We start from the raw sequence: 14,931 nt of genomic DNA on the forward strand, positions 1-14,931 counted from the left end.
TGCAGCAGCTGTTTAAATTGCTGATTCCCCCTAGATTCGTTACTGAGGGGATCAGTGCTTATTCTGTAGCAGGTGTATTAATTTAACCACCATTAGTGTATGCCTGCAACAGCTGTTCTGCTTACAAGTGTGTACTATACAGATTCCCCCGCGTCTAACATTAGTGATACTCGTGCTTATTTTATTGCGGGTATTATAATTCCCATCAATGTGTCACTGCCAGCCGTTTTTGGTGTGATTTATGCTGTTTTACACCAGATTCAATACTGACACTATGTACGTTTGTGGCGTGTGCGCAGGTTCTACTGTCCGACCCTGTGGCTCTCTTAGTTAATCAGCACCTCACTGTGACACCTGCTGATACATATGCGATACCTGTTGTGTGGGTTTAACAGATCTATTGCTAGCAATATGCAGGCACTATTACTTGCTACATGTATGTGGTTCTCTTAATAGCTCTATCTACTCCCTCCTTATCTGGCTTGGTTATAGTTCTATCAATACGAGTGATCCTATTTCAATATCACATATTCATTAGCTGCATAATATTTAAACAAGTGATTTCAACATTTTTAGTGAATAAAACAGGCAATTTGATGCCGCTCTGAAATGCCACCTATTCCTTTTTTACATATTCAATAGCTATATTGCATTTATAGGTAATTTCAGCATTTTCAGTAACATAAAGCAGGCAGATTCATGCCGCTTTGAAACGCCACCAACGTGCACGTTTCACATCAGCTTCCTCAGGGCAAACACGATTGTCCTAGCGAGGATGGCTATAAAGGAGAGATCAGCCAATCATTTCAAATCAGAGTGACGTGTCATATAATCACGTGACACGTCCTCCTTTCCCGTACCTATACTCATCCCATGATTAAGAATACCTAACAATTTAACTTGAACGTATGGGTATCAAAAATGAGATACCCATTATATCCAAAACACCAAAACGGGAATAGAAGTAATTTACTGCTGTGATTTCAAAGATAAATTGCTTTAGGAGCTTGGCAAAGTTTTTTCGGGGAATTTATGATGAAATAAGGAAATTTCATTATTTGTTTTGAAAGGTGTTAAATATTATATATTGTATGTAGGTTCCTATGTTTGATCCAATTCGCCACATAAAAGGAAGGGGGGATAGATGGAAACAAGATATCTATGAGGCAATTTTTCTTATAAATTAGTGTTCAATCATAATTGACATCATATGTGTGTGCTAATGTGATGTGAGATATATGTGACTAAATGTAATAAATATGTGACAAAATTCCTGGTGAAAATGCTGGTGTGATAAGTGTAGGTTTGTTAGAGATGTGATGATAATAAGTCTTCTACAATATATTAAAAATGTGATATGAACATAACAATACATGTTGAAGTGTGTAAAGTGATAATAAATTAAACGTGAATGGTTTAGTGTTCCGTGAAAATCAAATGGAATAAGCAATACACAGGTGCGTTTCTCACGCTCCCCATGTATTGATGAAAAAACATGTAAGTGAATAAAATTGAAAAAAGAAAGTGTTATGTAAATGGATGAATGGTGTATATAATTATGAAGTGGTGATTACTATGTACAGGAAATCTACTCCTGTTATATACTGGATAATCAATACTTGTCATTCCCTTATTATTTATTAATGAATACCTTCCTATAGTTGAAATCACATCATTCCCCTTCATATACATAGCTCATTAATATCCTTCAAATTTCTACACTATATACAGTTGTCTTTCTGATGTATCTCTAAATGGGTGTATGAGTATTTTGATATGCAAGACAAATTCATCATCTCCAAATATTCTATCTGCATCCTACCTCACCGTCATTTGACCTCTCATGTACTGTCTAATATTAGTGATTATATGCATACGTGGGGTCACACCTAATTATATCTGCATGCAGATGTTGGAAAAGTGTGTCACTCTCATATGGAAAATTCCAATTAGTCTTAGATATATGTGCAATTAAATTCCACAGGTAAGTGTAATGTAAATATTTTACTGTTATGTCCAATGATCTTTCTGATGTATCTCTAGGTGAATATTTCAGAATAAGGGACCATTTCATCACTCCTGGGGATTATGTGTGTATCCCATCACATGACAATTTAACCACTATTGTTCTGTATGATATGAATTCTTATATGTGCACATAAGGTCAAAATTAAATATACCTGCATATGGGTAGTGAGAATAGGTGAATTTCGCTCTCATATAAAAGATTCCAGATGATTTTGGATATACATGCGGGTAAGTTTCACGGGTAAGTATACTACAGGTATTATGATATGGCACTATCTCAGTATGGTTCCTGTTTTTACAAAAAAGGTAAGTAACTATTATTTTCGTTTAGTCCTTTTGGGTATTGGCAGCCCATCAAAAAGATCATTTTACTCTCAAATCTGAGAAGATCTCCATCTACATCACCTCCTCGGATGTTTGATTCGAAGTGTCTCATACCAAAGGCCTGAAGGCCCTTTGGAATCCCATTATGAAACTGTAGAAAATGACTGGCTACTGGAGTCAAAGCTTTAAATTTTAATTTATCCTGCCTGGCGTTTCTGATACTGCCAATATGCTCCAGCAGTCTTACTTTTAAGGGTCTGATTGTCTTTCCGATGTAGATTAGGTTGCAGGGGCATATCAGTTCGTATACCACCCCTGTCGTGGTACAGTCAATATAACTGTTAATCTCCCATTTTCTGCCATACCTGTCCCTGTAATCTGTTTTAGGGATCATGTATTGGCAAGCTCTACATTGTCTGCAGCAAAAGGATCCTTTCTTTTGATATAGGGGTTTCTTTATCGATGGTAGATGACTTCTCACCAGATGATCCCTCAAATTGCGTGATCTTCTCCAACTGGTTTGGACCTTATTCGGTAAGATCTCGTTCAGATCGTCGTCTGTCTTTAGGACTGACCAATGTTTCTGAAGGATAGTGTTAATTTCACGCCATTTGTTGTTAAAAGTGCCTATAAAACGGACTGGCTCATCTCTTACAATTTTGGGTTTAGGGACAAGTAGAGATTCTCTGGAGTATGTTTTAATATCTCGTTTGGCTGTTTTCAAAATCCAATAGGATTTTGAAAACAGCCAAACGAGATATTAAAACATACTCCAGAGAATCTCTACTTGTCCCTAAACCCAAAATTGTAAGAGATGAGCCAGTCCGTTTTATAGGCACTTTTAACAACAAATGGCGTGAAATTAACACTATCCTTCAGAAACATTGGTCAGTCCTAAAGACAGACGACGATCTGAATGAGATCTTACCGAATAAGTTCCAAACCAGTTGGAGAAGATCACGCAATTTGAGGGATCATCTGGTGAGAAGTCATCTACCATCGATAAAGAAACCCCTATATCAAAAGAAAGGATCCTTTTGCTGCAGACAATGTAGAGCTTGCCAATACATGATCCCTAAAACAGATTACAGGGACAGGTATGGCAGAAAATGGGAGATTAACAGTTATATTGACTGTACCACGACAGGGGTGGTATACGAACTGATATGCCCCTGCAACCTAATCTACATCGGAAAGACAATCAGACCCTTAAAAGTAAGACTGCTGGAGCATATTGGCAGTATCAGAAACGCCAGGCAGGATAAATTAAAATTTAAAGCTTTGACTCCAGTAGCCAGTCATTTTCTACAGTTTCATAATGGGATCCCAAAGGGCCTTCAGGCCTTTGGTATGAGACACTTCGAATCAAACATCCGAGGAGGTGATGTAGATGGAGATCTTCTCAGATTTGAGAGTAAAATGATCTTTTTGATGGGCTGCCAATACCCAAAAGGACTAAACGAAAATAATAGTTACTTACCTTTTTTGTAAAAACAGGAACCATACTGAGATAGTGCCATATCATAATACCTGTAGTATACTTACCCGTGAAACTTACCCGCATGTATATCCAAAATCATCTGGAATCTTTTATATGAGAGCGAAATTCACCTATTCTCACTACCCATATGCAGGTATATTTAATTTTGACCTTATGTGCACATATAAGAATTCATATCATACAGAACAATAGTGGTTAAATTGTCATGTGATGGGATACACACATAATCCCCAGGAGTGATGAAATGGTCCCTTATTCTGAAATATTCACCTAGAGATACATCAGAAAGATCATTGGACATAACAGTAAAATATTTACATTACACTTACCTGTGGAATTTAATTGCACATATATCTAAGACTAATTGGAATTTTCCATATGAGAGTGACACACTTTTCCAACATCTGCATGCAGATATAATTAGGTGTGACCCCACGTATGCATATAATCACTAATATTAGACAGTACATGAGAGGTCAAATGACGGTGAGGTAGGATGCAGATAGAATATTTGGAGATGATGAATTTGTCTTGCATATCAAAATACTCATACACCCATTTAGAGATACATCAGAAAGACAACTGTATATAGTGTAGAAATTTGAAGGATATTAATGAGCTATGTATATGAAGGGGAATGATGTGATTTCAACTATAGGAAGGTATTCATTAATAAATAATAAGGGAATGACAAGTATTGATTATCCAGTATATAACAGGAGTAGATTTCCTGTACATAGTAATCACCACTTCATAATTATATACACCATTCATCCATTTACATAACACTTTCTTTTTTCAATTTTATTCACTTACATGTTTTTTCATCAATACATGGGGAGCGTGAGAAACGCACCTGTGTATTGCTTATTCAATTTGATTTTCACGGAACACTAAACCATTCACGTTTAATTTATTATCACTTTACACACTTCAACATGTATTGTTATGTTCATATCACATTTTTAATATATTGTAGAAGACTTATTATCATCACATCTCTAACAAACCTACACTTATCACACCAGCATTTTCACCAGGAATTTTGTCACATATTTATTACATTTAGTCACATATATCTCACATCACATTAGCACACACATATGATGTCAATTATGATTGAACACTAATTTATAAGAAAAATTGCCTCATAGATATCTTGTTTCCATCTATCCCCCCTTCCTTTTATGTGGCGAATTGGATCAAACATAGGAACCTACATACAATATATAATATTTAACACCTTTCAAAACAAATAATGAAATTTCCTTATTTCATCATAAATTCCCCGAAAAAACTTTGCCAAGCTCCTAAAGCAATTTATCTTTGAAATCACAGCAGTAAATTACTTCTATTCCCGTTTTGGTGTTTTGGATATAATGGGTATCTCATTTTTGATACCCATACGTTCAAGTTAAATTGTTAGGTATTCTTAATCATGGGATGAGTATAGGTACGGGAAAGGAGGACGTGTCACGTGATTATATGACACGTCACTCTGATTTGAAATGATTGGCTGATCTCTCCTTTATAGCCATCCTCGCTAGGACAATCGTGTTTGCCCTGAGGAAGCTGATGTGAAACGTGCACGTTGGTGGCGTTTCAAAGCGGCATGAATCTGCCTGCTTTATGTTACTGAAAATGCTGAAATTACCTATAAATGCAATATAGCTATTGAATATGTAAAAAAGGAATAGGTGGCATTTCAGAGCGGCATCAAATTGCCTGTTTTATTCACTAAAAATGTTGAAATCACTTGTTTAAATATTATGCAGCTAATGAATATGTGATATTGAAATAGGATCACTCGTATTGATAGAACTATAACCAAGCCAGATAAGGAGGGAGTAGATAGAGCTATTAAGAGAACCACATACATGTAGCAAGTAATAGTGCCTGCATATTGCTAGCAATAGATCTGTTAAACCCACACAACAGGTATCGCATATGTATCAGCAGGTGTCACAGTGAGGTGCTGATTAACTAAGAGAGCCACAGGGTCGGACAGTAGAACCTGCGCACACGCCACAAACGTACATAGTGTCAGTATTGAATCTGGTGTAAAACAGCATAAATCACACCAAAAACGGCTGGCAGTGACACATTGATGGGAATTATAATACCCGCAATAAAATAAGCACGAGTATCACTAATGTTAGACGCGGGGGAATCTGTATAGTACACACTTGTAAGCAGAACAGCTGTTGCAGGCATACACTAATGGTGGTTAAATTAATACACCTGCTACAGAATAAGCACTGATCCCCTCAGTAACGAATCTAGGGGGAATCAGCAATTTAAACAGCTGCTGCAATAACACCTTGACCGCGGCTAAGTGATAATACGTGTAATAAAAACCACTACAAACTGTGCACGGCCGAACGAATACGCGCAGAAATAACATATGTCATATATTCCAGTGGCTTCGTACCTTCACTTTATGCGAAACATATGAGAAATTGATTATAACATTAACATCGGATGCCAAAGTAGATAGCATAGATGTGAAGCGATTTAAAGATTGTGGTTACCACTTACCCTTAATGGCCTTTTATTACAAAGGGATAAAACTATAAAGACATATATATGATGCTGAATATAAAGCACAATATATACTAATTTATCCCACTGAATATAAAGTTCAATATATAACAATCCATTTTACTATATCCACGAACCTCCTTATTACAGGAGAGAAGTGAACAGTCAGAGAGTTGTTTCAATTCAAAAGGGGACCGCAACATTGTATGATTCAATCTATTACAGTGTCCATATCTCAACACCTTAGCCTAATAATATAAATAGGCAAACAATAACCCTGCATGAGAAATAGCAGGACGGGGGTGTTGGACAGATAATATTGCACAAATAAGTGCATCATATTACAAGATACCACATTAAAAGTGTGGCCAGGAGATCTTAACGTAACAAAATCATACACTCCATATAAGTTTTTCTTAGGTCCCCAGGTGTGTGATACACTATCTAATAAATCACAACCATCGATGGATATATTCTTATATTGAAATTATTAGATCATTACGAGTGACCTGGACCGTTAGAACAATAACACTAATGGAAATTAAACAAGTGATACAGTGAATATCCTCAATAGATATAATATCTTTTATTAATAAAATATTCTTTCATATACATTTCACATCTATTTTAATTGATCACTAATAAAAGTTATATTTTAGATTAAATAATTTTTTCTCCTTTAGTGCGCCAACTAAGAGACAATCTTTTCTGTCCCTTTTCGTGTTTTGGATTTTACATGCTCTGTACTATGACATTGGGCATCGGCCTTGGCAGACGACGTTGCTGGCATTTCATCGTCTCGGCCATGACTAGTGGCAGCAGCTTCAGCACGAGGTGGAAGTCGATCTTGATCTTTCCCTATTTTTGGAACCTCAAAATTTTTTTTGTTCTCCATATTTTAATAGGCACAACTAAAAGGCACCTCAGGTAAACAATGGAGATGGATGGATACTAGTATACTTATGGATGACGAGCGACTGCCGACACAGAGGTAGCTACAGCCGTGGACTACCGTACTGTGTCTGCTGCTAATATAGACTGGATGATAATGAGATAAAATTAAAATATATATACCGTATATACTCGAGTATAAGCCGACTTTTTCAGCACAGTTTTCTATGCTGAAAAAGCCCCCCTCGGCTTATACTCGAGTCAACGGCTGCAGCAGACGCCGTGGGCTGTGTGGGCGTCCGCTGCAGCCGGCTCCAGGGACAGACACTAGAGGTCATTATTGACCTCTAGTGTCTGTGCGGCGTTGCTATGGGAGAGACGTCATGACGTCTCTCCCATAGAGATGATCGGGTGCCGGGAAGCGGGCGCCGGCGCGGGCGGCCAGACGGAGCGGCGACCAGATGGAGCGGCGGCCAGACGGAGCGGGGATCCAGATGGAGCGGCGGCCAGACGGAGCGGATGAACAGATGGAGCGGCGGCCAGACGGAGCGGAGCAGCGCAGCAGCAGAAGAGGCGGTCGGGAAGCAGGAGCGGGGCAGTGGTAAGTATTGTTTTAGTGTGTGTTTATGTTTGTAAGCTGCAAAGGGGGCACAGTAACAGGGGGCAAACAAAGGGGGCACAACAACTACTGGGGGCAAAGAAAGGGGGCACAACAACTACTGGGGGCAAAGAAAGGGGGCACCACAACTACTGGGGCAAAGAAAGAGGGGTCATAACTACTGTGGGCAATGAAAGAGGGGGCACAAATACTGGGGGCAAAGAAGGGGCATAACTACTGGGGGCAAAGCAACGGGGGCATGTTTTTAATCTGTCACTGGGGGTATATGTGGCACTGGGGGCACAACCCTAGAAACAAACATTACCCCCTGGCAACAAGCATAACACCTACCGCATAAAATCCCTGGCAACGAGCATGACACCCTGAGCATGAAAACCCCTGGCACCGTGCATTTCCCACCCTAGGCTTATACTAGAGTCAGTAATTTTTCCCAGTTTTTTGTGGTAAAATTAGGTGCCTCGGCTTATATTCGGGTCGACTTATACTCGAGTATATACGGTATATATCACACTAGTACTGCAGCCGGACAGGTATATATTATGTAATGACGGACCTGCTGGACACTGTCTGTCAGCACTGCAGACTCCTAAAGTAAGGTACTAGTATCAAGAAGATAGAAAAAAAAAAAAAAACCACGGGTAGGTGGTATACAATTATGGATGGACGAGCGACTGCCGACACAGAGGTAGCTACAGCCGTGGACTACCGTACTGTGTCTGCTGCTAATATAGACTGGATGATAATGAGATAAAATTAAAATATATATATATATCACACTAGTACTGCAGCCGGACAGGTATATATTATGTAATGACGGACCTGCTGGACACTGTCTGTCAGCACTGCAGACTCCTAAAGTAAGCTACTAGTATCAAGAAGCTGGAAAAAAAAAAAAACCACGGGTAGGTGGTATACAATTATGGATGGACGAGCGACTGCCGACACAGAGGTAGCTACAGCCGTGGACTACCGTACTGTGTCTGCTGCTAATATAGACTGGATGATAATGAGATAAAATTAAAATATATATATATATATCACACTAGTACTGCAGCCGGACAGGTATATATTATGTAATGACGGACCTGCTGGACACTGTCTGCAGAATGCGTTTATAAAAACACCACACGACGAGTGTTTAACTTTTTCAGGCAGACAATCACAATATACTGGTGGTCAGCAGACAATCACAATATACTGGTGGTCAGTGGTCACTGGTCAGTCACACTGGCAGTGGCACTCTGGCAGCAAAAGTGTGCACTGTACTTAAAATATGTACTCCTGCTATAACTGCTCCCCAGTCTCCCCCACAATTAAGCTGTGTGAGCAGTGAGCACTCAGCACAGTCAGATAATGATATACAGTATTACATATGATGCAGCACACTGGGCTGAGCACAGATATGGTATGTGACTGTGTCACACTGTGTATCGTTTTTTTTCAGGCAGAGAACGGATTAATTAAACTGGTGGTCAATGGTCACTGGTCACACTATCAGCAAGTAGTAGTACTCCAGTCCTAATATGCTCCCCAAAATTAGTAAATAGTGTCTCTAACTCTCTACTCTCTTCTCTATAAACGGAGAGGACGCCAGCCACGTCCTCTCCCTATCAATCTCAATGCACGTGTGAAAATGGCGGCGACGCGCGGCTCCTTATATAGAATCCGAGTCTCGCGATAGAATACGAGCCTCGCGAGAATCCGACAGCGGGATGATGACGTTCGGGCGCGCTCGGGTTAGCTGAGCAAGGCGGGAAGATCCGAGTCTGCCTCGGATCCGTGTAAAAAGGCTGAAGTTTGGGGGGGTTCGGATTACGAGGAACCGAACCCGCTCATCTCTAGTCCCTGCTGCCTCTCTCTCTGTCCCTGCTGTCTCCCTCTCTCTGTTTTTATGCACCTGCTGCTTCTTTCTGTCCTGAAGTCCCAGATGCCTACCTCTGTCCCTATGTCTTTGCCGGCACTCTCTCTCTGTGTCCCTTTCACCACTCTCTGTCTCTATGTCCCGTCTGCCACCCTCTCTCTGTCTCTATGTCCCTGCTGCCCATCTCTTTCTGTAGACTTGACCCCTTAAAAATGTTGCTGTGGAACCCACAAAGTTCTGGTTCATGTCCCCAGACATGTGTCATGCAATTTTTGTAAATGTAACACTGGTGCCTCTGACAGGCAGTGCATGTGAAATGGAACACAGGTAATTTTGTGTCTAGAGTCTACATATCCCAGACAGTGTTAGGATCAGAGGACATTCAGATAGACACGCAGAGGTTGTCAGAGGTGGGGAAACTGGACATGTAGTGGGGGCAGTGGCGTCAGAAGGCGGGTGCGGGGGTTGCGGCCCGCACCCGGGTGTCCCCCTCAGAAGGGGTGACACCAAAGCGCCAGCTCTTCTGTAGTGACAGGAGACGAGTGCTGCAGTGAGATAAAGCCCTTCAGCACTCGGCTCCTGTCACAGATAAGAGGCGGCACTGCACACTGAGCAGTCTCTGGGGGCAGCCAGCATCTTCGGGGAAGCTGGACATGCCCCCGGAGCGAGGGAAAATAGATACACGAGGTCACGCCCCCTTTTTGATTAGGACACGCCCCCTTTTTGTTGTGCGTGTGTGTGTGTGTGTGTGTGTGTGTGTGTGTGTGTGTGTGTGTGTGTGTGTGTGGGGGTGGTGATAATACAGAGTGCGCTCCGGGTGTCAGCACACCCGGTGACGCCTCTGAGTGGGGGAAAGAGTTAATGGAATGCTTTAGTCCAAGGAGTAGAGGAGGTGGATGTACAAGTAGGGAGACAAGAAGGAGCCATGTTTAGGAGAGCTAACAGGAAGCTGAAATCGATTGGAGAATAAACCAAAGTGTCTGTGTAAAGAGCCCATCCAGCTGGAGAAGAACTTCAGTCTGATGAATTTTGGAACCTAAAGGAGATAAAGCCTCTCAAAACTTCAAATTGGGACCCACTGAGATGAAAGTTTGCAGAGAGACACATACTTTGTACATGTACAGTAAGATGAGTAACCATTTGCAGTATTATAGTTAGTGTGGAGATTTAGGTAAAAAATAATCTGCGATTCAATCCCGGGATTTGAAACTGCAATCCCGGGGATTGAGGGATCATGCGGCCCTTTGAGTTTTTAAAGCCGGGCAGCGTTAGCATCCTCAGGACGCTCAGACTCTGCCCGGCTCCCTCCTTCTGGCTCTTCCTGTGCAGTGTGACATGCAGTCACAGGTCACGCTGTGCAGTCAGCTGTCCGCCGTTGACCGCAAAGGATTTGTCCCTCCCTCTTGACCCCCGTCGTAGGGTGAGTTATATGTGCGGGGTGGGAGGGGCAGGGCGAGAGTTGCGAACACATAGGGAAAAGCCACCCTAGTTATAGTTCTTTATAAAGACCACCAGCTATTATAGCGAAGACTGGGGAGAATAGGGGGACTAGTCTTAAATAAATATTGTATTCTGTTCACGTTCAGTGTAAAGATTATTTATTCAGAGGTATAGAAAATAAAAGACGCCCTGGTTGTCAGAAAAATAAGTGAAATAAATAAAGACTATAATTGATAATATAAAACTCAGTAAATATAGAATTAATATAGAAACAATAAATGACTTGCTCCAAACAGTTCAATTTAATATCGGTTAGTGAATAAAAACAATTGTACATGCACAGGAAAGTATCAGAGGGAAGTGTTAGATTGTCACTTTTGTTAGTAAGACAATAAATTTCCACCTGTAGCCATCTCCATGTTAGAAGATAAGAATTCTACATACATCTACTTAATAAGTGTCCAGTCCTGGCCGGGCAATGCAGGTTACTATGCCAGCATTAATTTACCAGTCCCTTGTGGTCCTTTGCATAAAAAATTGTAGCAGAGAAATTATTATCCTTAGGAAGCTACTAAACATTTGTGAAGGTGGGGAAACGCGTCACAGAGTGTAGAAAGACTATACAATGGGTGGCCAAACTGTGGCTTGCAGGCCAAACACAGCCCGCCCCCCTGAAATAATAATAATAATAATAATAATAATAATAATAATTATTATTATTATTATTATTATTATTATTTTGTCTTATGATTTCGTAATGTGATCATGTTGGATATCTTGGCTAAGTGGCAGACAACATATCCTAATGAAATGATTTTTATTGAAAAGATATAATAGAATTATGATCATGCCAATGCATTCAAAAGGTTTATTTTTTTACATTTGTCTTTAATTTTCCTTGGATAGTGCACTTAAGATATTAATAATTAAAAACTATTATAAAATGGCAGCAATAGGAAGTTTCCCTATGGGATTGATTCTGATCGAATTGCATCCATCTGCGACTGCATTAGCATCTTTTGTTGCAGTTACATCTGCAACCATATGCTAATTCTAGTATCAGCCCCTCCCCTGAGGTACAAGCCTGTATTTGACTCTATGCTAATGTTAGTATCAGTCCCTCCCCTGAGGTTCACGCCTGTGTCTGTAACTGTATGCTAATGTTAGTATCAGCCCCTCCCCTGAGGTACAAGCCTGCATCTGTGATTGTATGCTAATGCTAGTATCATCCCCTCCCCTGAGGTACAAGCATATGTCTGTGACTATATGCTAATGTTAGTATCAGCCCCTCCCCTGAGGTACAAGCCTGTGTCTATATGCTAATGTTAGTATCAGCCCCTCCAATGGAGTACAGCTGTGATTCTGAGATTCTATGCTAATGCCGGTATCAGTGCTTCTCCTGAGGTATAAGCCTGCACCTGTGACTCTATGCTAATGCTAGTATTAGCCCCCTTGAGGTAAAAGCATCTGTCTGCGACTGTATGCTAATGTTAGTATCAGTCCCTCCCCTGAGGTACAAGCTTGCATCTGTGACTGTATGCTAATGCTAGTATCATCCCCTCCCCTGAGGTACAAGCATGTGTCTGTGACTGTATGCTAATGTTACTATCAGCCCCTCCCCTGAGGTACAAGCATGTGTCTGTGACTGTATGCTAATGTTAGAATCAGCCCCTCCCCTGAGGTACAAGCCTTTTTAGGACTGTGCCAGAACTCACACACCCACTTTGAGCATCATTAGGTGCGGAAGTACTGCTTCGTGCAACTTTAGACATCACCATTGGTCGCACTATGAAAACTTCTACAGTACCTGTCCTATGGTAGTTGCAGATTTTTCCCTCTGAATATGGCCTCCTACATAAGCAATTAAATGCCTGTGTACACAATCAGTTCAGCATCACGATTGGGAGACTCCCATAACAGCCTAATGGGAAATTTGCAACTGTCCATAACAAGCCCATAAGACTGATCCTCTCTTTGGGATTTTTGCCCTTGCGCAGTACTATGCTTAACTCAATGACATTCTGCATCGAGTGCGCCTGAAAATCATGTCCCCCGTGTTCTGAAAGAACAATGTGTAATCCGCTTGCCTTGAAATTAAAATGGAACTCATGGAGAAATCAATGCAGCGTAGAAAAAAATACTGAAAAAACAACAACACCTACTGTACGGTCTTTAAGGTGGTTATGGCAGAATAAGGTGTAAATAATTTCAAATTTAATTTTTTTTTTTTTACTTTTATTGAGCCACAATTGAATTTTTTAAAAAGAGATTTTTTAAGGATTTTTTCACTTCTTGGTTGTTCAGACTATAAATGAGAGGGTTTAACATTGGGCAGATAATGACATAGAAAACAGCTGCATATTTCTCCTGATTTGATGAGAATGACGAGGAGCCGAAGTAGGTGAACATACCGGTCCCAAAGAACAATGCTACAACAATGACATGAGAAGAACAGGTGGAGAAGGCTTTCGATTTTGCCGCTGAGTGCATCTTTAATACCGAAGCTATAATATAAACATACGATATCATAATGCACAAAAAGGGTAAGAGCAGAGAGATAAAACTCAAAAAGAATATTGTATTCTCATTTGTGCGGACATCACCGCATGCCAACTTCAAGACTGCCACGATCTCGCACATGAAATGGTTGATCTGGTTTTGATTACATGCTGTCATAGGGATAGCTAGGGGTGGGACAATGGTTAAAATAAAACTTAATATCCACACGAAAACTGCCAGACGGTAACAAATGCTCCACCTCATGAGGACCAGATAGTGCAGCGGGCGGCAGATGGCGACGTATCGATCATAAGCCATGACAACCAGCATCTGACACTCAGATCCTCCCAAGAAAAGTACGACGTACAGCTGGAAGGCGCAAGCAAGGGATGAGATTGTCCTATGAGCAGAAAGCAGGTCGGCCAATAATCTTGGGACAGCAGTTGTAGAATAACACAAGTCAATGAAGGATAAATTGCAGAGGAAGAAGTACATTGGGATGTGTAAGCCGACATTCATTACAATAATGCATATTATTAGAAAATTTCCAGCAACAGTCATCAAATAGATCAGCAAAAATAATACAAATAGTACAGCATTTATTCTAAGATCATTAGAAAACCCCAACAAAATGCCTTCAGTGACGATCGTCTGGTTCTCCTGTAACATTCTGTAGGGTCAGTCAGAAGTCATATTGATATATTATGTTATTGGAGAATTTTATCTTTTGCACTGTGCATTTAATGCAGGATGTTATAGAGCAGAATTAAATGTACGTTTATGCCCCGCTTAACATCACACCGTAGATAACCTATCTTTGATCTAAAACTAAATCGCCTTTAACCACTACAGGGCGAGTGACTTTGATCAGAATGGTCTATCAGCCCAAACTCCTATATGTTCTCCAACAATCACCTGTATATATTAATTTGAAAATATTCAAACAAATAGATAGTCTGATGTCATCCCTGATATGGGCCAATAAGAGAGCTCGACTAAAAATGCAAACATTATCTCGACCAAAAACGTCAGGTGGGTTGGCTTTTCCGGTCTTTAAATTTTATTACTACGCAGACCAATTGGTACATGTCTGTGAATGGATTAATAACCCAGATAGAACATCTTTAAATTCCCAAATGATACTGCAGGAATACCCAGAGGGCACGCCCTTACAATTTCTCCTGTCTGGAGATATTAAAAGGTCCAAGCTTCCATTAGTGAGACTAG

This window comes from Pseudophryne corroboree, chromosome 4 (genome assembly GCF_028390025.1).
Source record: "Pseudophryne corroboree isolate aPseCor3 chromosome 4, aPseCor3.hap2, whole genome shotgun sequence".
Classification (NCBI taxonomy): Eukaryota; Metazoa; Chordata; class Amphibia; order Anura; family Myobatrachidae; genus Pseudophryne; species Pseudophryne corroboree.